Genomic DNA, 22,567 nt, shown 5'->3' on the forward strand with positions numbered 1-22,567 from the left:
CTGATCCTTTACAGGATCGAAGCCCCGGATAATTAAGGTTTTGTAGTGAACAAACACATGAGTTTTTCACATGCAGATTTTCCTTTCAATGAGGACACAAGATCCTGCAAGAATTCTGCTGAAATATGCCCTTTAAAATACACGGCAGGGGCGGATTTAGGCGGGGGCGTGGCGGGCGTGCGCCCCCCCCCCCCTAAAATTTGCAAAGCATGGGTTGTCCGCACGTAATAAGTATCCGAAGAGACGACGAAAGCTAGCCTATTGTCGTGGCATTCAATCTTTTTTAACATTCAAACAAGTATCTATACTATTAAACGAGAAGACCTCATTTTGTGTGTCGCTTCTCTTCCTTCCACGAGTTATTAATCACCATGCCTCTGTGTTCTATAGGTAACATGCATAGTCGCATTTGTCATCCATTCTTATGATTATTCAGATTGAGTTATTTTTGGAGAAAAACGACAAAAAAGGAGTCCGGATATTGATTCCGTCATCAGATTGACTTTTAGTCATAGATAAGACTTCCGGTTTAAAACAACCAATCGTATGATAGATAACAAAAATCGAAAAATGAATAAGCCAATCAGAGCGTTCTCCATATCATGGTGTTTAGATCGCAAGAACCACAACTATTATACCTCCTAAGAGAGGACAATTATTTTACGTGTTTTATCTACCTGTAAACTACGACTATGCTACTTTGATATATAGATCCTCTCTGTATTCTGTCTACTGTTTTCTTTGAAATGTTTACTATTTAAGGGGTCATACCAGTAGCCTGGGGTCCTGGCTAATCTTGTCAGTATAGCCAGGCGTGTATCAATGTACTGCCTGTCAATGATTGGTTAATACTTATTTTGTCCTCAATGTTTGTTTTACATCTGTATCCAATCAATTCTTGTGTAACATCAATTAGTAAAAAATAGACTGTAATTATTTTTCTTTATGAATTGATGTATAGTGTTATCATATCTAATTAGTAGTATGATGATAATTAGTAAGCAGAAAAGGGTTAATTCTTATCAGCAATCGCCTGGTGAGAAAGTTAAAAGTTTAAGATTTCACATGTCCAAGGTGTCAATTGGATTCCAATTGTGCTGGTTTACATCAAACATCAAAATTTATGAAAATATTTATTCAGCCTCACTTTAGATTCAGAGTCAACTGGCACTGAATCGATCACATGGTATTTGTTCCCCACCTGGCCCTTACGACGCGCAGCTAGATTGGGCCGGATCCCAGGCTATCATACCAGTTGCATGTATATTAAAATAAGTAAAACATGTGGAAACAAGAATGTGTCCATAGTACAATGATGCCACCTCGGCACTGTATTTACTAAGTTTCGAGTTGATTGGACTTCAACTTCATCAAAAACTACCTCGACCGAAAACTTTAACCTGAAGTGGGACAGACGGACGGACGTCACGAACGAACGAACGAACGCACGGATGTACAGACTAGAAAACATAATGCACATAAATGAGCATAACAATTTATTGTTGAAAGTGAAAGTAGTGATTTGGCGAAAATGAAAGTAGGATAGAGACTAGAGGGAGGCAAGACCTTTTTCGGGACTTCTGGATCGGTTGTTTTTAAGCTCGGGATTTGGGGATTGGTCAATACGGGATCCGGGAATATAGTTTTTGATTTCGGTATTTCGGGATATAAATTTCTTTAAATTCTGCATCTCGGGATTTCATGTTTTTAAGACCCGGATTTCGGGATCAGGACCTCTCCGACCATCCCTCAAATTAGCCTTAGTCGGCCTTAGTCATTTATACAAGATTCGTATCCTACCATTGGCATGTTAATAAGGCTCTCAAAAGAAAAAGTACTGATGGATCTGATTGTCCTAGAAGCATATTTTATTAGACTAATAATGGTCTAAACATTGTATATAAGTAGTTACATTTATTTCATGTTTGAAGCGGTGCAAATTTTTAATTTAATTTGACTTTTACCAAAAGATGCATTGTAGCAAAGGAGAAGAATAATTGTGATCTGAGGCCAGAAACACGAAAATAGTTGAATTTAACAGAAAGGAAACAAATATCGAACTTTGGAAAAAGGGAGAGTGCTTTTGATACCGGCTTTTCTGAAATTCTCCAGGATACATAATTATCTTTTACAAACATAATCCTTCAACCGTTCACAAGCTGAATATGACTGCGATTTCGCGGGTGTGTTCTAGTTACTATATAAAACAGTAATTTAACAGAATTATTTAACGTGATTACTAATCAACTGACCTATTGTTTATTTAAGTTCTATAAACATGTTACACTTCAAAGGAAGGTGTCAAACGCGGTACTGCGTTTGATGACAAATATCATAGGCTTTCAGCAGTTAGAATAAAACAATTGTGACATTGTAGTTGCAGTTTTAATAAACAATTTCTTTGATAATCGAAGTTCAAAAACATCCCTACATCACTTTCCCACGAAGAAGGTGGAAGTGCCCTACCCGCTATTTGGGTTATTTCATCATGGCACGACCGAGAAAGCAGTCTAAGTTAGATTCTTTCTTAAGGAAAGATAAAGATTATGGTTCAAGCGAGAGGTAAGTTTGTTAATTTGACTTATTATTTAATATCTCTGTGACAATATATGATTCTCACTTGCAACATATAAATTTTGCCTAAGCATGCATAAACGGTCAAGGACCAAACCCGTAGGTACTACAGTATTATGGGATCCCAAGAAAATAAGCACAATTTTTTAAGGATCTCATTTTGATTTTAGTGGTTAGGGGCCCATTTTTTTTTTTACAGAATTGAAAAGTCTAGCACGACCTCCGAAAATAGAACAAAAATAAAAACACGTATTATGAATTGACAAATAAATTGTACCAGTAATAATTTTCGTTTTCAAAATCTTATATTGGTCAGATGACAAATCGTCATTTGCTTCGTCTCACTTTGCGTCTGTCGGTCCGCCTGTCTATCTGTCAACTCTTCACATTATGGTTAATGTAGATTGTCATTAAAATTATGCGGTTTTAGATTGAAACTTTAATTTCTCTCTCATTTTACCACAAATGTTTCTCGCCACACTTCGCTTGGCAAGATATCTATCTACATTGCACCCACTCTAGAAGAATATTTCAATAACTTTGATTATTTTAACCTCAAAAAAATTTTCGCCACGCTCCGGCGAATTTTTAATCTGCGCCCCCCCCCCTAACGGCTTATCCTGTATCCGCCCCTGATATGACCTATTTTTTTCATAGTAGCGAACACACAGAACAATTACAATTGTATAAGAGGTCCGTATGATTGTTCTTCCACTCTTTCACATTTCCATAAACTCCGTGTCAAAGTTTAAGGCATTGGGTATAGGCCTTCTCTTGAGCGCTGAACAAGGTACGACAGCTATGAACAGTGTTGGTATAAATAACTTTGACAATTTCGGAATTAACAAACGTTCTGACTATGTAAAGCTCAGATCAGGTGGAATCTTATGGGATTTGTCAAAGTTTTCCAGTCAGGAATATTTCTCCGCTCTATAATCTGGTACACTTTAATGGAAGCTGCATGTAGTCTCTGAGCGGCGTTCCCTTTCGGCAGACTTTATAGAGTTGTTCTTGTCGCAGCGGTCAAAACATGTGCTACTATGTGCGCCATAGAAGTTCATTGGGACATATTTTTTTAATAGTAAGCTGCAAGGTCGCCGTATGTTTTACCTTTTTTAGCATTAATAAATTGAACCAATGCCATACCATCTCTTATGTAAGTTGTGAGTGATGGCATAAAGGAAGGTAGGGAAAGTGTAAAAGAGACTTAAGATTCGAATTGCTTCACAAAATCCGACTTGCATGATTTTCTCATGGTGCCGTCATTTTGAAAAGGAGATAATGGAATGAGTGCGACAACACATGTTCTATGATAACATCATCTCTACAATCAGTGCACGTCTAATCACAAGTAATGGATTTATGCGACCTGAAAGTATTTCCCCCGATTTATATTTAAGGTTTGTGTTTGACTTTGATATTGGACTATAAAAACTCCTTGTGATCTTAAAAAAGAGCACTAGTTATAAAATGTTTAGACATGCTAAAGCCTTCCTCGACAACTGTGAGCAAAGAACCTCGAATATGTCTTGAAGCATGCATTTAAGAAGAAATATTGATAAGACATTGAGGGGGGATTCCATACCAAAGGGATCAGTCATGGATCATTTAGATGGTTCACAATGGCAATACCATGTTCTTCATCTCTTTTCATTGCTGTTGGCTTTGTTTCTTCTCGTGAATTTTCATAATTTGCAGCAATTCCATCCCTTTTCAGCATTACACGACTAATGGATTCTATGAAATGTCTAGTAAGGGTCCATCTAACAAACGCAGACTTTTGATTTGTTATACCTACAGTGCCACCTGATCCCGTTGAGGCTTTTATAACGGTCTTTTCTGTTGCCATGTCATAGTACTGTTAAAATGTCCATGAATCTGTCTAAAAAGCAAAGTAGCCATCAATAAAAGGTGATCGAATGTTCTCAGAAAATAGAAGCATATCGAGTATCCACCTTCGTGCGGTACGATTGGTTACAAAAATATAATGTTACACTTGAGATGACGATCTCAAGGATGAGACCAATTTCCCTCTCATTCTGCTCTAACATTTGACGGCTTAATGTCTTCCGCTTCAAGGAACATATCCCAGTATGTAAATGTAAGTAATACATCACATCCCAATTGCGTATATGTATCTATAGGAGGCTGTATATGAGCTTCGAATAGCTCCATCATATGAGCGTTATTAATTTTGTCTGGCTTTAATTGCTGAAATAGTGCTTCTGAGACAAATGAATTTGATAATTTTGATAAATAAAGGTACAAATGTATGAAATATCATATAAATGTTAATTATTTTACATTTTGCGTTAAAAAAATTGTGAAATTAAATTGGAACGTACTCTATTAAATGCAAAGTATTCGTAGTGTTAAACGTTTACAAAAACTCTTTAATAACGAATTAATTTTGCTAAACTTTATTTGAAATCGTTAAAATAACATGAATAAGGTGTAACAACAATGTATATAATAACAGAAATCATATCACGGATGTTATTTTACAATGTTGACCTCAAAACTTTTCTTATTCGATTTTTCGTTTAACTAAACTAACGTACTTCAAAGCCCATTTTACGAAAATTGCATCGTACGATTTTGTGACGACAAGTCAAAATGTTACGTTTAACCTTTGAACTACCAATACTGTGATTTACAGCCGTATAGTCCGAATGACAATTAAACTCCTTAAATAAGCGACTTTTCCTTACTCGGTCACCGTACTAATGTCTATGCTGTTATGAAATTCTTTCGATTGTTAACTCGTAGATTATATCTTTTGTCATTAAAAACTTAAGAATTTCAAAAACAAAAGTTGACAGGGATATTTGAGAAGATCCTCTCAGACAAATGTTTTGTGAGTTGTATTTATTTAAATTGATACTAAATGGACAATGTACACCTGCAAACAACATGTGATTTAAACTGTGTATTAACTGAGTGGACAGTATTAAATGAAACGCATGTGTTAGTTTACTTTGTTGTCTTCTGCAAACTTAAAACAACTGCACATCAAAATCCAGGTAAGTTTTTGATTTTCTCAAACATTAATTAATATATATATATGTATTTATATATCTAGGTCCTGACATGCATTTAAATTGTTATAGATTTATCGGTTTGTCCGTACCCAGAGAAGATTTTAACATGGACATACTTTTCAATTCCCTTTGATGAATTATCAAGATTTAAAATACACATGCACACACAAAAAATGGACATTATTTTTCAGTCACAGAAGTACGACTAAATAAAATTTAAAAAAAAACACTCACAAATAGCCACAATCAAGATACTCATGACACTTGCACACACTATTTACAATTTATATAAATAGTCAATACTATAATAAGTGTAAAGGTTTACCATGGCCAAGTATTAACCAAAGTTTGTTGATGAATTGTCTGTTTTCCTTCCATCTTGTTTCTTTTCCGGAGGTTTTGTGTTGTTAAATTATAAATTGTCAATTCAATAGATAGACACAGCTAAAATTTAATGTTGTGCACTGTACAAATTAGAGTCGACGAAATTCAGATGAACTCAAGTGTTCTTACCTCTGGCCGTTAAATGATTTTTCCAACGTTGGGCCTCAATTTGAAGTAGGGTACAGTGGACGGATGAGCAAACTAGATTACATGTCAATACTTTTATTACGACAGTATAAACAATAAGTACATATATAGAAATTAATAGACAAAAGTTATACTCAAATGAACATAGAAAACCATAAGACAATACAATACAATACACTGAATAAGTACACAAAACAAACATGCAGCTTATCAAAATGTTCTTAACTAAAAGTTCATCAAAAGGAATTGAAAAATATGGACATGTTTACACCACCAAATCAACCATGTCAGACAACCTGTTGCATCTAGAAAAGTTTAAAGGCATGACAGGACCTAGATAAATAAAAGTTACCATTAGTCTATTTATTAGAGATTTAAAGCATTACCTGGATTTTGATGTGCTTTATTTCAGTCTGCAGAAGAGAGCAAAATAAACAAATACAAGAGTTTCATTTGATACGGTCTTCTCAGTTGCACATGTCAATCCACATTTCGTTTGCAGATGTCTATTGTTTATCTATTGTCCATTTAAAAAAAGACTACTCATAACAGTTTATTTTATGAGGAGAGCTTCTCAAACGGTTTAACCCCTCTCCCAATATAGTTTTTGACACCTTCTACAGCAATGAATCACAAAATCCAGTGAAGTTGTTAATACTCTGAAAATGTTTTTCAATTTCATATATCTAGGTCCAGTCATGCTTTTCTAGAAATGAATAGCAAATCCAGAAAGCTATTCAATTTCTGAAACATAAAATGCATTTAGAATTTAATTATCTAGTTCCTGCCATGCCTTAAAACTTTTCAAGGTGCACAGGTTTGTCTGTACTCAGAGAAAATTTGTGGTGTAAACGGCCAAATTAGCCAAAATGTTAAGGTGAAACTTATGGTATATTTGAGGATTATGACATTACATACAACCAATTGAACAATATATTCAAAACTGACATAACACAACATAAATACAAGAACATGTTATTACCTGTCTATCAGATCAGCTTTTGTATACTGGTAAGATCCGGTAATACATGTATGAATCAGTAACTATATGCTTATTCAGTCTACTCAATTTTTATCTGAAAAATATAAGGTAATAGCATTTTACCTCTATGAACAATGAAAATATTATAATTGTCTGATCTTAAAATGTTGAAGCTATAGAACACTATTCTTTATCAGTTAGTCAAATAAAAGTTCTAATTATTATACTTGCAGTATATAACAATTAAGAAATACTACATTAATATCCAGCAATAAATATCGTAATATACCAATAGACACACATTTTTCAAAAAATTATCACTCATACTCTTTCACACAAGACTGGGTAAAAACTGGGGAAACGGTAATAAGGAAGAATATCTACCTCATAAATGTAGATGTGCCACAAGAATATACAATCTACAATATCCTCAATTTCTATGAATATAAAATATGTAACGCTGTTGTCAGTAACATCCAGATATGCATAAGTCAGTCTTGTTGGATTCACAGTATTAAGTAATAAGTCTTACCTTGCTTAAAACGACGAGATTTATTTGGATGTTGACATTGTAGGGATACCCTATAGCAATCAAAACATGCGAGTGATGACATCATAACAATAACACGCATGCAAAATATTTAGGATTCCCGGAGATCCACGAATTTATGTGTCCACGAAATTATGTTGATGAATAAAATGATCTTTTTATCAAAATAGAAATGTATCAATTTCATAACAAATATCCACAGGTAATAAAGCATATGTTATACATATATTATAAAATATGAGAAATAAACATTGTCACAGAACCTCTTGCGTCTTCACAAATTCAAGCCCGATTATTACAGCATCACACAACACAGGTATACACCATTATTATAGTTGTTAGTTGTAAAATAAGATTAAAAGCCGTTTAAGTTATCGATTTCGTTTACCTGAGTATCTTCGCTTTGTTTGCCTTCCAGTATGGCCGACTGATGAATTATGGGTGCATACGTGATGTTAATGGAAAACTGTGTATTGTATTAGATTAAAAAATCAATAGCGTTGAGTGTATATGCATGTTTTATGTAATGTTTGTTATTAATGCGTATCAATAATAAAATATTGGGTGAAATTTGGTTGAGTAACGGTATACATTATCATAGATCCAAGGCCGCCTTGTTTGGAATATTGTGGAACTATTTCATTTTTGATTGGTAACTCATGGAACCCCGTTAGTGCCGAAGATGAAATGCATAATGTTTGTGTATTCGACTTCAAATCTGTTGCGCATTTAAGATAGCCATTGTTGACAAAAAGGCTTAGCAATTATCATAAATAAATAATCATAAATAATTTAATATTATTTTTAGAAATACTTGTAATTCAGTTATTCAGTGTATATAAAATGCGAATTCAGTTAGTTCATTTTCACTGTTGTGCGCGATTTTTACTATTGTAGAATAAAGGATGATGGGCAAAACTGAGTTGATAAAATACAGAGTAAATAAACTCATCATACATACCAGGACTAAATTTTATATATACGCCAGACGCGCGTTTCGTCTACAAAAGACTCATCAGTGTCGCTCGAATAAAAAAAAACGTTTTAAAAAAAAGCCAAATAAAGTACTAACTTGAATTTATTTTATTGTATGTTTTAACACAATCTTAATAGAACATAACTGTTTAATGTATAATAACAGGATCAAAGTAAAACCAAAAGTGTGATTCTAGCAGTTGAATTCATAATATTGATTACCGAATGCGATTCATTTAAACAAGAAATGCAATCATTATCATTGTGAGGGCGATCATTTCTGTTGTGGAATTTTTGAGGTAGCGATGAATTTTTATTGTTAGTTTATATGACAATTCGAGATGCCAAACTAAAAATAGTCTTTCAATGACTTTGATAATGATGATGTTTACCATTTCAAATGCTAGCTAGTTGTAGATGCTCTCTTGAATATACAAGTGTATAACTAACGTATAGTTGATTGCAGAACATCAAGAACATAATTTGCTGTTTCTATTGAAAAACCTCACGTGTCCTCGCGTGTCCAGATATTTAAAGGAAAAGATTGTGAATAGTTATCAAAGGTACCAGGATTATAATTTTATACGCCAGACGCGCGTTTCGTCTACATAAGACTCATCAGTGACGCTCAGATCGAAATAGTTAAAAAGCCAAATAAAAACTAAGTTGAAGAGCATTGAGGATCCAAAATTCCAAAAAGTTGTGCCAAATACGGCTAAGGTAATCTACTCCTGGGGTAAGAAAATCCTTAGTTTTTCGAAAAATTCAAAGTTTTGTAAACAGAAAATTTATAAAAATGACCATATAATTGATATTCATGTCAACACCGAAGTGCTGACTACTGGGCTAGTGATACCCTCGGGGACGAAACGTCCACCAGCAGTGGCATCGACCCAGTGGTGTAAATAGTTATCAAAGGTACCAGGATTATAATTTTATACGCCAGACGCGCGTTTCGTCTACATAAGACTCATCAGTGACGCTCAGATCGAAATAGTTAAAAAGCCAAATAAAAACTAAGTTGAAGAGCATTGAGGATCCAAAATTCCAAAAAGTTGTGCCAAATACGGCTAAGGTAATCTACTCCTGGGGTAATCTATCCTATGAACATTGAAAGTGAAAAAAAGTAAATAAACTCAATCATAGATACATTGTATCAGGTTTAACAATTTTTATTTGCGCCAAAAATAAAATCATCTGATTGCCTGATTCGAGCCACCAAAAAATCGACAAGGTTAAAACGATTATTAACATATTATCTAACATGAAATTAAACAGACCTAGAAACATCCTATTGCTCGTTTTTTTTTCTATTTATATCTATAATTAGATGTAGGTGTATATGGCTTAAATGACCACCGGAGGTCTTCAGAGGTCAACTTGATAGTTAATTAGATGGCGTCAAGATGAAATACACATGAAATGAACCTACATATATTATCGAACCCATGTCCTGTTAACTGTTTATTTTATTTTTTTATAATTTGGATAAATTGTTCATATGGATATAAATCAAATATGAGAATTTGAAATAAATCGGTAAACATGAATTTGACAGCTAGTGCCCCTTAAATACATACAACATTCATTTATATCGTTATTATGTATTTATTGTTTGTTTTGTTGGATATTGGATAATGTCTCAAAGTTTGTGGTTTAAATTTTGTATTTTCGGTACATTTTACAAATGTCTTATTTGTCTTCATACTTGAGTTATTTTTAATTTTCCATGGATCATGTATTTTGTTAGTCCAAATAATTATGACGTTTGTCACAGCATTTATTTAAAATAGCCTTTCAATAAAGTCATAATCATGATTTTTGTTTGGATTAGTTTTGTGAAAATTATTGTATGAATGTCACTATTATATATTCGTCTCAAAAATATGTCACTGTTTGGTTTGTCCTGTTCTGTCGATAGTGGTAGATGTTTGTTGTTGTTCTTCGGTTAACATGTTGCAACGACTAACATAATGTGTGTGTGTGCGCGCATCTCTGAGCTGTATGTTCATTTGTTTGTTTGTGCTGTATTTATATAACATAAAGGTGTCGTCTTAGCAATATTTTTTACATTGGCAAATACGCGGGAGATTTAGCAACAAACCCTGGTTCAACTCATCTTTGTATTCTTAAAATATCCTGTACAAATGCAGAAATATTGCGGCTGTTATCAAATAATTAGTTTCTCTGATTATTGGCGTTTGTTTTTTGTTGCAATTCAGTGTTTCTGTTGTTTCTTTGATATTCTCTTATATGGTTGATGTATTATCCTCTGTTTAAGTTGGTCGTCCGGAATTTTTTTTCTCTTAATCGATGTATGACTTTTGAACAGCTGTATACTACTGTTGTCGTTATTTATAACAAATCAAGAGGTGATTGATGAAAGAGGGATGATAAAAAATAGGGACCTTCGTTTAAATGCAAAATGCATTAACACGCACGGAAAAAAAATAATTGATAGAGCTATGTTAGAAGTTTTTGAAACATTTTCCCTGCTGTCTCATTTGTTAGTTTCATCTTTCCATAACCGGTAAATACAGCTTCCATCTAGCATTATTCAACATTTTAAAAATCTGTTCGCCTGTAAAACGCTTATGGAAAGGATTTCTGTTTGGTTTATTAAATTTATTAATATGCAGTCTCATTCGCCTGAACAATATATGCTTAATTTGTTATTTAACGAGAGATTTTACCTTGAGAAGATCCTATTTCAAGTTCAAGTCATATGAAACGAATTTATTGTTATTATGTAATCAAATGTACACTTGACTTAGTCCTCAAAGCACATTTTTCAAAATCTGTAACTAATATCTAGAAATACTTTTTCATTCAGTGATAGGTGATTTCAAGCGTATTAAATTTCGAGTTTGTTGACAATTAATATATAGGATTTTGTCTAATGCTTAGTCCGTTTCTGTGTGTGTTACATTTTAATGTTGTGTCGTTGTTCACCTCTTATATTTAATGCGTTTCCCTCAGTTTTAGTGTGTTACCCCGATTTAGTTTTTTGTTCATGGATGTATGAGTTTTTAACAGTGGTATACTCCTGTTGCCTTCATTAATCATGGAGCATGTGAAAAACAAGTGAATCGATAGAGAGATGTTATCATTTGTTACATGACTTAATGTATTTTATTTGTTCTTTCCGAATCAATTATCATTTTTGTATCTTCAAATAAGCTCTTGTTTCCATTCTTTCATTTCAACCATGCCTTCGCCATTGAGCTGTGCATAGGCCAAGTTTTAACGAAAAGAGCTAAAATAATCGAATATGATAATTGATGTTATAGTAAAACTTGACCGTTAAAGTATATATAGCAAAACTATTTTTTTTAATTCAAGTTTCAAATTGCTTAAAAAACTTAGTTAGGTTTATATCCTTCATTGGAACTATATTTCTCTATTTTTTCTTCTTTTTTTCAGATTTCTTGATCGTTGTGAGAAAATTATTTCTCCTCATTAGTGAAATATTTGTTCTCGGTGAATGATTGGTCAAGATTAAATAATGACGTTACATTTTTTTGGTTTCTTCTGAATTTTCCTATTGTGACCTAATAAAAAAGCGACCATGTAAAGTAATGTCGCAAATAAGGAACGCATTTTTCGGCACACGAAAAGAAATGGTTTATGATAAGTTTATTAAATCATTAGAGACACATACCCAACCACTTTAACTCGTGTATAACGATATTTCTTCACTCTTTATAACAGATATATTTTAATTAGTCAAAAAGCTCAGCAAACCTCGCCCTTTGAATATTTTAATTTAACTCTCACGAGTGGAGAAATATCGTAACACACTTGTCGAAGTGGTGAAATCAATATTACTAGTATTCCGTATGTTTTCTGAAATTAAGTTTACAATACAAATGATAAATTCCAGTGCATTAAACATGTAATACTTAGATAACAACATGATCAACGTATTTTGTCTTCAATGTATTTTCTTATAATCAGTATTGTTTTTTTCAAAAACCGAAATCGTTGCATGTACATTATGTCAGTAACAGCTGGAACTAGTATTGTATTGACATTTCCTGAACAAAAGTTTGTTCTAAGAACTTGTATGTCGAATGTTTAAAAAACAATGTATATTTCAAATTGAGAATGATATCAGATTTCAAAAATTAATCGGCTTGATTATGACATTTTACATATGAAAGTCATTTATAGTAATTTATAATTTTAATTTCGAGTATTTATCACTTCTAACTAATTTGACAGATTCGTGTATTGTAACATAATTATCAGTTGATAAATTTTTACCAATAATCAGTTTTTTTGAATTACAACAATTAATCACAGAAAGTGGTAATCTAAGCTACCCATTCTTCGTTGTGGTCATTCCAGTGTATACATTCTTCCCTGGGTAGCTTACACATAAACACCTTAAACTATATTTTGGAGTTATTATCCTAGGACAATCAAAATCGGTGACTCTACATTACTTTATCAAATCGTATTGATTTTGTACGGTATTTTAGAAAACTTTTCTCTTATATATATATATATTAACCTATATTGTTTGTTTCTTGTAGTTCTCTTTCTGGAATATCACAAATGTACGGTCATCTTTTGTGAGAGAAAAAAAACACAATGAAAAAGTTAATGAAAAAGGGACCGGGTGTTTCCATGTTTCAGAAATCAACGTTTGTTTGTGCAGTTTTAAATACACCTGATTAATCAATTGAGATAGCCGTCCCCGTTATTTATCATTAGTTAATTTTCAATTCAATAAACTCGTGGACAACTTCAACGAAAAGCATTACGTCGATAAAAGATAGCATAGATTAAGAAATTCATTCCCGAAACAAAGATATAAAATTTGTCTTTTCTAAATTTTGCCCTAATGTAATCAGAGAAAACAATTCTTGTCGTACTAAGCAAAGCGTGCGTGGGATAATAGTTGACTTGTCACCATATTTTTATTTTTATTATTGTCGAGCCTGCGACTTTTGTCGGAGAAAGCTTGACATAGGTAGAGTTGTCATGTGGCGGCGCCGTAAACTTACTTCTTACAAGCTTTTTAGTCAGAAAGTAGAAGACCTGGTTGCTTCATACTTTGTATATAGATGCCTATTATGGTACGAAGTTTTCGTCTGTCACATGTTTATTGTCCTTGGCCCTATTTTCATGTTAATGGCTTGTTATGAGTAATAGAATAACTTTAATTGGTATATACGTACATTGCAAGGTCATCATGCCTGTCAGATAGTTTTCACCTCGACCTTATTTCGCTGATCAGTGAAAAAGGGTAAGTATAGGTGGTCAAGTCCATATTTCTGATACGATGAACAATAGGTCTACTGTTTTGGGAGTATGGAAGATTGTATGATTTACCTGTCCGACTGGCAGGTGTCATTTGATTTTGACCTCATTTTCATGGTTCAGTGGTTATGGTTGATAGTTTTCAAGGGTACCAGGCTTATAACTTGGTACGCCAGACGCGCGGTTAGTCTTCATAAGACACAACAGTGACGCTCAAATTAAAAAAGTAAGAAAGCAAATTGTACTACTTTTGGGACAAGTTATATCAAAATCATTGAGAACTTCATCGGCTCTAACTCAAAATATGGACAATTTTATGTTAAGTGGAACTTGAAAATTTTTGACAGCTTCCGAAGCGCTAATTGTTAATCTTTTTCAGCTGGACCAAAGCACTACTTTACTTTAAAATTCATTACCAAAAGTTTTGTAAAGAGTAATTTCACCCTCTTCTTGTTGTTTGATATATAAAACATGGAGACATAAATTTGTAAGGGGTATCAAAAAAACTGGCAAGTAACACCAGTCCACACTAGGGACTATATTCGTAGACAACGAAAATCAAAGGACGATAACTGTGGTATCGGACCAGTGGTCAAAGTTAAGTTTTTGAGTTTTGGTCTTTTTTATAACAAAAGGTCATCTATATATTTCGTTTTAGAGACATGTTATGGTGTTCATGTCAGTGTCGTCGGTTTTATTTTTCACTGTTCATTGCTCAGTGTTCCTTTTTTGTGATTTGATCTGGGTTTTTTTTTCTTAAATTATGAACAATAAGTCAACTACATTTGTTGTATGGAAGGAATGTAAGCTTAATTTGTCTGTCTGGCCGAAATCATCAGATCTTTTATTTGACTGCTATATTTTTTTTATTATGATTTGGAGTTTTATTATATGCCACATAAAAAGAATTAAAAAATAAAATCTGGCATTTCGGGTACTTTTAACATAACTAATTTACGAATAACGAATAACGAATAACGAGTGTAGTTGCTCGGTATAATATTGTTAGGCACTCAGTACAGATCTACAAATAAATATTGATTCGGTTACATGGAGCAATATTATGCTTAAAAACATTGTTTTACTCTTAATCAAATTGTAATTGATATAGTTTGACATATATGATTTAAATTGTTTAAAGTCTTTGATTTGTGTTTTGATAAGCAAAACCCATACCGCATAGTCAGATAATGAAGGAATCGAAATAACAAATATAAAACGACAAATCTATATATACAGGCACCTGACATGAGACAGGCATATCCCGTTATTTGGTTGAACATATTTTGAGGCTTAAACAGGTGTTTCCTATATCCAATTCCTTCCCTTCTCGTTGATTGGTTTTTTTTCCATCTTTTAAGTATCCAATAAGAAGAACATCGTTTATGTGGGGAATGTCAATTAAGGTATAAAAGGGTATAGCCTGCTGTTTGGTGTGATCCAAAGCTCCGTGTTCTTTGGTTAACTGTCCTCACTGCAGACATTTTCAATCTTTATATTTCAAAAGTTGTTTGAAGGATGATAACGAAAGAGTATGATGGCCCTTCATAATATATATCGCCTATGAGAATGTATATTGGTATATGCTATGTTAGTTGTCCATCACAAATGATGATCCTGACTTTTATTATTCTTTTATGAATGTCCAAAATTAACTCATTATGAAATAAAAAAGGTAATCTGTTTAAAAAAACTAAGCAACTATGAAAGGGCATACAGATGACGAAACAGACTACCATAGACTATCCGACTTATCTGGCGTACTTTCGATATTGTATAACCAAACTATTCCGTTGAAGAAAAACGATATAATGAGTGATGATCATATATTCTTTATCCTTTGTCTATTCCTTGTCGAGTTAAGACATTTGAACATCGATTAACTACTGTCGCTTTTACTTCACTACAGCAATAATTATAAAGATTACTACAGGTAAAGCTGACTCTTTGTTGTTGGACATCTAAAGAGAGACAATGAGAGTCGGTTGACACTCAATGACAAAAGTAAGAATGTCAATTTACCTAATGTGAACTTTCCATTCCTGTGCAGCAACGTTCTAACAGCATCTGCGTTTCCCATACAGAATTCCTTGATAGATGATTGCTGCTTACAAGAAAAAAAAATAAGATTTGCTACTTTAATCATGTCTCCCTGGTTCGGTTTCAAAGGGGTTTATGTTGCATTTATTTTTGGTCCTATTTATTTTCAAATGTGTATGTTGCTTCTGCAATAATAATGTTGTCTATCCAGATTTGAAAATTATAAACAAACATAAAAAAGTGTTTGGTCAAGTACCAAAGTGCGAACTGTCTCAGCTATCGTTTGTATGAGAAACAAGAGCTATTTTTCTTTGATTTGGGAGTTCTGAGTTCTGAAATAGGAATTTTTTATTTTTTTATTTTTAATTTTCAAACATGAACGATCCAACTTGTCTTTCTTTCTTGACTGGTCAATATGTTAATTCCAATATTAATAGTGTTGATAGTTGATTTGTTGTTAACAGCTTAACGTCCGGTTGCAAATATTGCATGCAAATCCAAACCAAGACCACCAATTTTAAATATAGAAAAGTAAGTTGGGTTCGTTGCATATTTTTTTCTTATATTATGAATTTAACAACCAAAATATGTAGCCAAATTATATCAAGAGGTAAATTTTTGTTCATTATGTTACTCACATATTTTCAAGAATGATTTCGATGGTGAAATGTGCGTTAAATACTATATCATCTTATTTAATTCGCGTCCAAAAATATTTCAATAAAAACGATTACATACATAATTATATAAATGCATTATATTGAGTAATATATCTAAAATTAAAAAGTGTATGCATGAGGCAAAATTATATAAAATAATTTAATGTCGAATAAATGCGTTTTTGTCTTTTTGATAATATTATCATGATCAAGTCTGTTTTTGGTTTGTAAATGTACATAATGCACCTTTTCCCCTGTGTTTGCTGTTATTTCAATCGAATTTGTATTTTTTATTTTGAGTTAAGCTACAATTTTGAGGATACGGCATACTTCATTTTAAGTTAAATCATGCTATATCTTTTATAACACTTGCAACATAACATAATGTGATCTTGATAATATATATAAGACGATAAAGGTTAACCATTATAGATCATAGTATGGTCCTTGGCTCACACCGAACAGCAATCTATAAAGGGCTCCCTAAAATATACGTGTAAATCCATTTGAACGAGAAAACCAAATCTATATAAATGAGAAACGAGAATGGATAATTTCTGGCAGGTTTTTTTTGTAATTTCTGTATTATATCTCTGAATAGGAATTCATAACTAAATAACTTACTTATTAATTCTAAATAATGAACAAATTATCTGTTTATCTTCTTAATCATTATATGGTCAAGGTCTAAATATTTCAAGCGTCTACAAAAAAGGCAATCACTCGAACATTTTTAAATCAAAGTAAAACCTCCTTAAAATTTTACTGACTGACACTACTGCAAACATATCTGGTTTCGATAGTGTTTTAATATCTTTATTTCAGTGGTTTAGTAAAATTTAGCAAACTATCTCTTTTATATTGCAATAACACGACATCTAATGACATCGTTGCGTAATGATTTGTTTTCGTAAAATACTCTTTTTTTTCGAAAAACTTTTGTTTTTTAAATATCACAGAAAGTTCTAAATTTTGTAAAAACAAAAATGCCAATTATGATCATTGTGTTTATTTTTCTTACAATTTTTTCAGTATCAAATGGAGATTATTTACGAAGGTTGGAAAAATTAGAATCAAAGTTAGCTGATAACACTGGAAAACTTCAAGAAATACTCAGCCGACTTCCAAAGGGTATGTAATCATATATATTCTCACAACCAGAATATTTTGACAATGCACAAATTCCCAGAGCTATCTTCAAAAAGTTGTACTGAAGTTGTAAGATAAGACAAATTCTAACTGGAAAGGGGGACTTACAATGTAAAAACTCACAAAGATGTCAAAATTCATTGTAAGTAACAATGACAATGACTATTTTATCTCTTCTATCTCTTCTATCTTCATTATGGAATCGTGTTGTGGCACAACAATCAAAGCAGTAAACCGATGAACACATCTCAAAGATCCTTACAAAAATAAGAAACGAATAAAAAAAAAGGAATTGTATGAACTCAACAAGGAGCCAGACCGTGAGTGAAACAAGCATGTATTTCTATATTGTTTCATAATATCTATAGCGAAAAGGTGCAGTTATGTGAACCTAGCCATTCAGTCAAAGGACTTCAAATATTTTAAATCTTTATGGGTTGATTTAAAATACAAAATAAGTAAGCAATGAACGTGGATTGTAAATTTGATATATGCTTATTGTGCTTCTTTGTTAAATATTTGTTTGTAATTGTTCAAATTGAGATTGTGACACGGTGATGCCTGCTGTACCCCTATTTTGACAATTTTACCTTTAATCTCTGTCTTGTTAACGTATTGTTGTAAAAATAAAGAAATTTTATGCAACAGTCATACAAGTGAGAGGTTAAGCGCTATAAACCAGGTTAAATCCACTATTTTCTTCATTTGAAAATGCCTCTACCAAGAAAGGAATATGGCAGTTGTTGTCCATTTGTTTGATGTGTTTTATCAATTGATTTTGCCATTTGATTAGGGACTTTCCGTTTTGAATTTTTCTCAGAGTTCAGTATTTTTGTAATTTTACTTTTTAGTACATTCATTGATCAGAAGATTGTTGGTAATTTAAGGTTTTATACCATGGACAATTGTCTCTCTGGAGTTGAGACACAATCAAATTGTTTTAGTCAATCAATTTGTGAAGGTGAACGTAGCGATTATGTTTTTCAGTCGTTCTCCTGGTTACTCTGGCCGATCAGTTTTTAAGATCATGTACAAAAATGTACCCGTAAATGAACCCGTTCTATTTGAACATGCATCCGAATGACGCATAAACTTAAATATAGAAACCTTAAACATGTAACATCTAATGGGAAGTGATACGTAAAAAGGATAATTTATAATTGTACTGATATTGCCTTTTGAGTTGGTGATTTTGTTTTTCGCCAGGTTTAAGTGTTACACATGTAATCATATTATTACAAATGTAATACTAAATCGTACATTTCAAAAAACGTTGCCACTTGCTGAGTAATCTTCTAGAATATAGTGTTTCCCTGAGGCACCTGGTATAAACGTATCTTAAACTGAAATTGTAACTTTGAAGTAAAATGTGTAATCTAATTGCATATTTCATGAAAAAGATAATACCAAAAGAGTACCAAAATATTACTGACTACTTCCGTTACTGGTGTAAAAGAGGAGCGAAAGATACTAGAGGAACAGTCAAAGTAATAAATCAAAAATAAACTGACATCGCCATGGCCAAAAATAAAAAGACAAACAGACAAATAATAGTACAATAGTAGACTTAACATAGAAAACTAAAGACTAAGCCACACGAACCCCACCAAAAACTATGGGTGATCTCATGTGCGTCGGACGGATATGCAGATCCTGATCCACATGTGGCACCTGTCGTGTTGCTTATATTATTATAAATCCGGTAAAAAGTGTTATTCGGTCGTTCACATTCATGAGAAGGGAAAGGCATTGTAGTTACGACGTCAGGAACATATCTGATCAATATCCTCCGTGAAACGGTTCTTCCATAACAGTCAACCATCTCATGATGGCGTCCGTAAAATTTACGAAGGGATGACTTCAACTTCACCATTTGGCACTGTTGGTTAAAGAAATTCCTTGTGAGCATCAACCCTTGTATCAAGTAAATCATGATAGGAAATACAAGCGCGGGGATATCGTATCAATTGCGAGATATTGTTAGTTACTCAGTGTGGTAGTGACCTAATACGATATATATGGGGTCAGTAAATTCGATATGGAGTAAATATAAAAAAGAAAATGTGGTATGATTGCCAATGAGACAACTGTCCACAAGAGAACAAAATGACACAGACATTAACAACTATAGGTCACCGTACGGCCTTCAACTATGAGCTAAGACCATACCGCATAGTCAGCTATAAAAGGCCCCGATAAGACAATGTAAAACAATTCAAACGAGAAAACTAACGGCCTTATTTATATAAAAAAAAAGAAAAAAAAAAGGAAGTTCACTATGTAAAGAATTAATCTCACTTACTATCTTAACATGTAGCCTTAGACTAGTGGTCTATCATAGTGAGCAAGTCTTCTATACCGTTAGCATTAAGAAACTATACTCCCATTGATCATTCAAAAACATATGCTTAAAATAACATTTTTTTAGCTTTAATTGAGTTTTATGAATTTATTTCAATCTTTAATCGTCTGGTTTTTTTTCTCGGTACCGTTTTGTTTTTATAAATGGACGTAACACCACTATTAACCGTGCATTTAAATCATCCGCGCCTACCTACTAACCTAATATGGAATATACACGATCTCCACGCGGTTGATTTCAACCAATCACATTCCTAGAAATGTATAGGAGGTAAGATAAATACTTCGTTGCAGGTGTACATTTATATCATATTGATATCACTGCATATATTGATATAAAATATTTCTTGTTTATTTGAAAATATAACAAGAAAATGTAATGTTATTGCACTAACTTCATTAAGCATATTGCACCTCGTAGAACCCTTTGGGTTGATGTCACTCTTGTTTGAATGATTGGTTTGCTGAATATTGCAATTATGCAATCAAAACTCAATGTGGCTTGCGTGATATAGTTATCAATTTTCCAGCACAATTGTTAGACAAACAAAACATAGTTGGTTTATCACCTCCTATTCATAAATATTCTGATAAATTTATCATTGACATATATACCCAAATATTTCATAATCCGGTATGTGTTCAAAAAATTAAGGATGACTTGTTTATAAAATAATATAATTGGAGTCATTTTCCGTTGTCTATAACTGTAGTTTACTAACTTTAAAATTATATATCTAATTCCTAGCATTGCCCTCTAATGCTTAATTTAATGGAATGTATAATGTGTAGTTCCCGGTACAAACAAATGTTATAATTATAATTCAGTGCTTTCCTTGTAAAGAAGTAATGGAAGCAAGCCAGTGGTGTACTTCTTCTGTATTGTCAGCAATCAATTGTTAAATTTGAGATAAAACATAACCAGTTTGTCAATAATATGAATAATGATTGACAGGAAGTTAAGATAACATAAGCACATCATATCTCCATGGAAATAATTTGAACCTGAACTGTATAAGTATATTTTTGTCATCTGATTTTTTTTACTTTTCATTATGTTTTTAAAAAAAAAACATTATTTTCTCTCATTCTATTTTTATTAAACAAAGTATATCCTTTGTTTTTGGTGTCATGTTATTTTGTTGTACTTCTTTTACATGCTTTATTCGGGAATCCTATCCAGACGTTCATAATGTAGATTTAGCTAACATAACATAAATGTGTACATTTTTCAAGCCTTTTTCAACTGATTTTTATATTTCGTTCTTATGATGTCCTGTTATACCACTGTCCTAGGTTAGAGGAGGATTTGGATCCCGCTAGCATGTTTAACCCGCCACATCATTTATGCATGTGCTTGTCCCAAGTCAGGAGCCTGTAATTCAGTGGTTGTCGTTTGTTTGTGTGTTACATATTTGTTTTTCGTTCATTTTTTTTTTTTATGTTAATTGGCAATCATACCTCATCTTCTTTTTTTAACAAACATGTACTGAATGTTGTGTTATTTTTTATTTATTTTTAGGAATTTGTACAAAGGATGATTCCAAACGAGCGTCAAAATGCAAAGGTAACAAATGTTTAAACTATACATCATAGAGCTTTCATTGAATATCTAATTTTATTTCAAAAAAAAGGTTCCACTTGGAATATGATTTTAAATGATTTTAAATAGCTTCTGAATTGTCTTACACCAATTGAATAATAAATAGTGTACTAACTTTTAGAACAATATTGTATATTTGTCGGCTATTGGAATGGGATTTCGACCCTGGTAGAGATCATGGTATAAAGAAGATGTCCCTCACAAAGTACACAATATTGAAAATTGATTGATTTTAACAGCAATTTCTTTTGTGATTTCAAATCGATGGCAAGAACTTCATCTATTTCATATGATACATATATAACAACAAAAATTAAGCTTCTTTAAAACATGTAAGGCACACTTTTCTATCAATTGTTTTGATGTACATCTGTTGATATTGGTAACAATGCTCTTAAAAATCCAAAATAAATCAGATTCACTTTGTTTGACATTTTTTAGAAGGAAGACCTATTGACTGTAACGATATTCCTGACAAATGTCCAAGTGGAGTATATAAGGTGTTTCCAAAGTATACACAAGGAATTGATGTTTATTGTGAAATGAGCTTAGACGAGGGACACTGGACGGTTAGCTATTTTTTTAGAAATAAAAAGAATTCCAAAACAAATATATCTAATCAAGAGCTATAACGAATTCAAAAGTTCATAACATGTAATATTCTTATTTCCTCCCTAAATGTAAATATTAAATAAACGTACCATTTAATATTCGAATTTCGAGAACACTAGGGTATTAAGTTTATACCACACATGCATGTATCATGGTGATAAGCGAATAGTATAATTACAAGTATATCACAAAGTCTATAAAACTTTGAACTTTGACTTTGAA

The 22,567-nt window shown here is 32.5% G+C and overlaps 1 long non-coding RNA gene across 1 annotated transcript; it reads left to right on the top strand.

Moving 5' to 3' along the window:
* The first annotated feature begins 17,593 nt into the window (after positions 1-17,593).
* LOC143081724 (uncharacterized) lies at positions 17,594-22,304 on the top strand. The gene is made up of 3 exons (XR_012980053.1): positions 17,594-17,751; positions 21,653-21,697; positions 22,175-22,304. It is a non-coding gene; the product is annotated as an uncharacterized LOC143081724 (long non-coding RNA).
* The last annotated feature ends 263 nt before the right edge of the window (positions 22,305-22,567 follow it).

The sequence above is a fragment of the Mytilus galloprovincialis genome, chromosome 7 (genome assembly GCF_965363235.1).
Source record: "Mytilus galloprovincialis chromosome 7, xbMytGall1.hap1.1, whole genome shotgun sequence".
In the NCBI taxonomy this organism is placed as follows: Eukaryota; Metazoa; Mollusca; class Bivalvia; order Mytilida; family Mytilidae; genus Mytilus; species Mytilus galloprovincialis.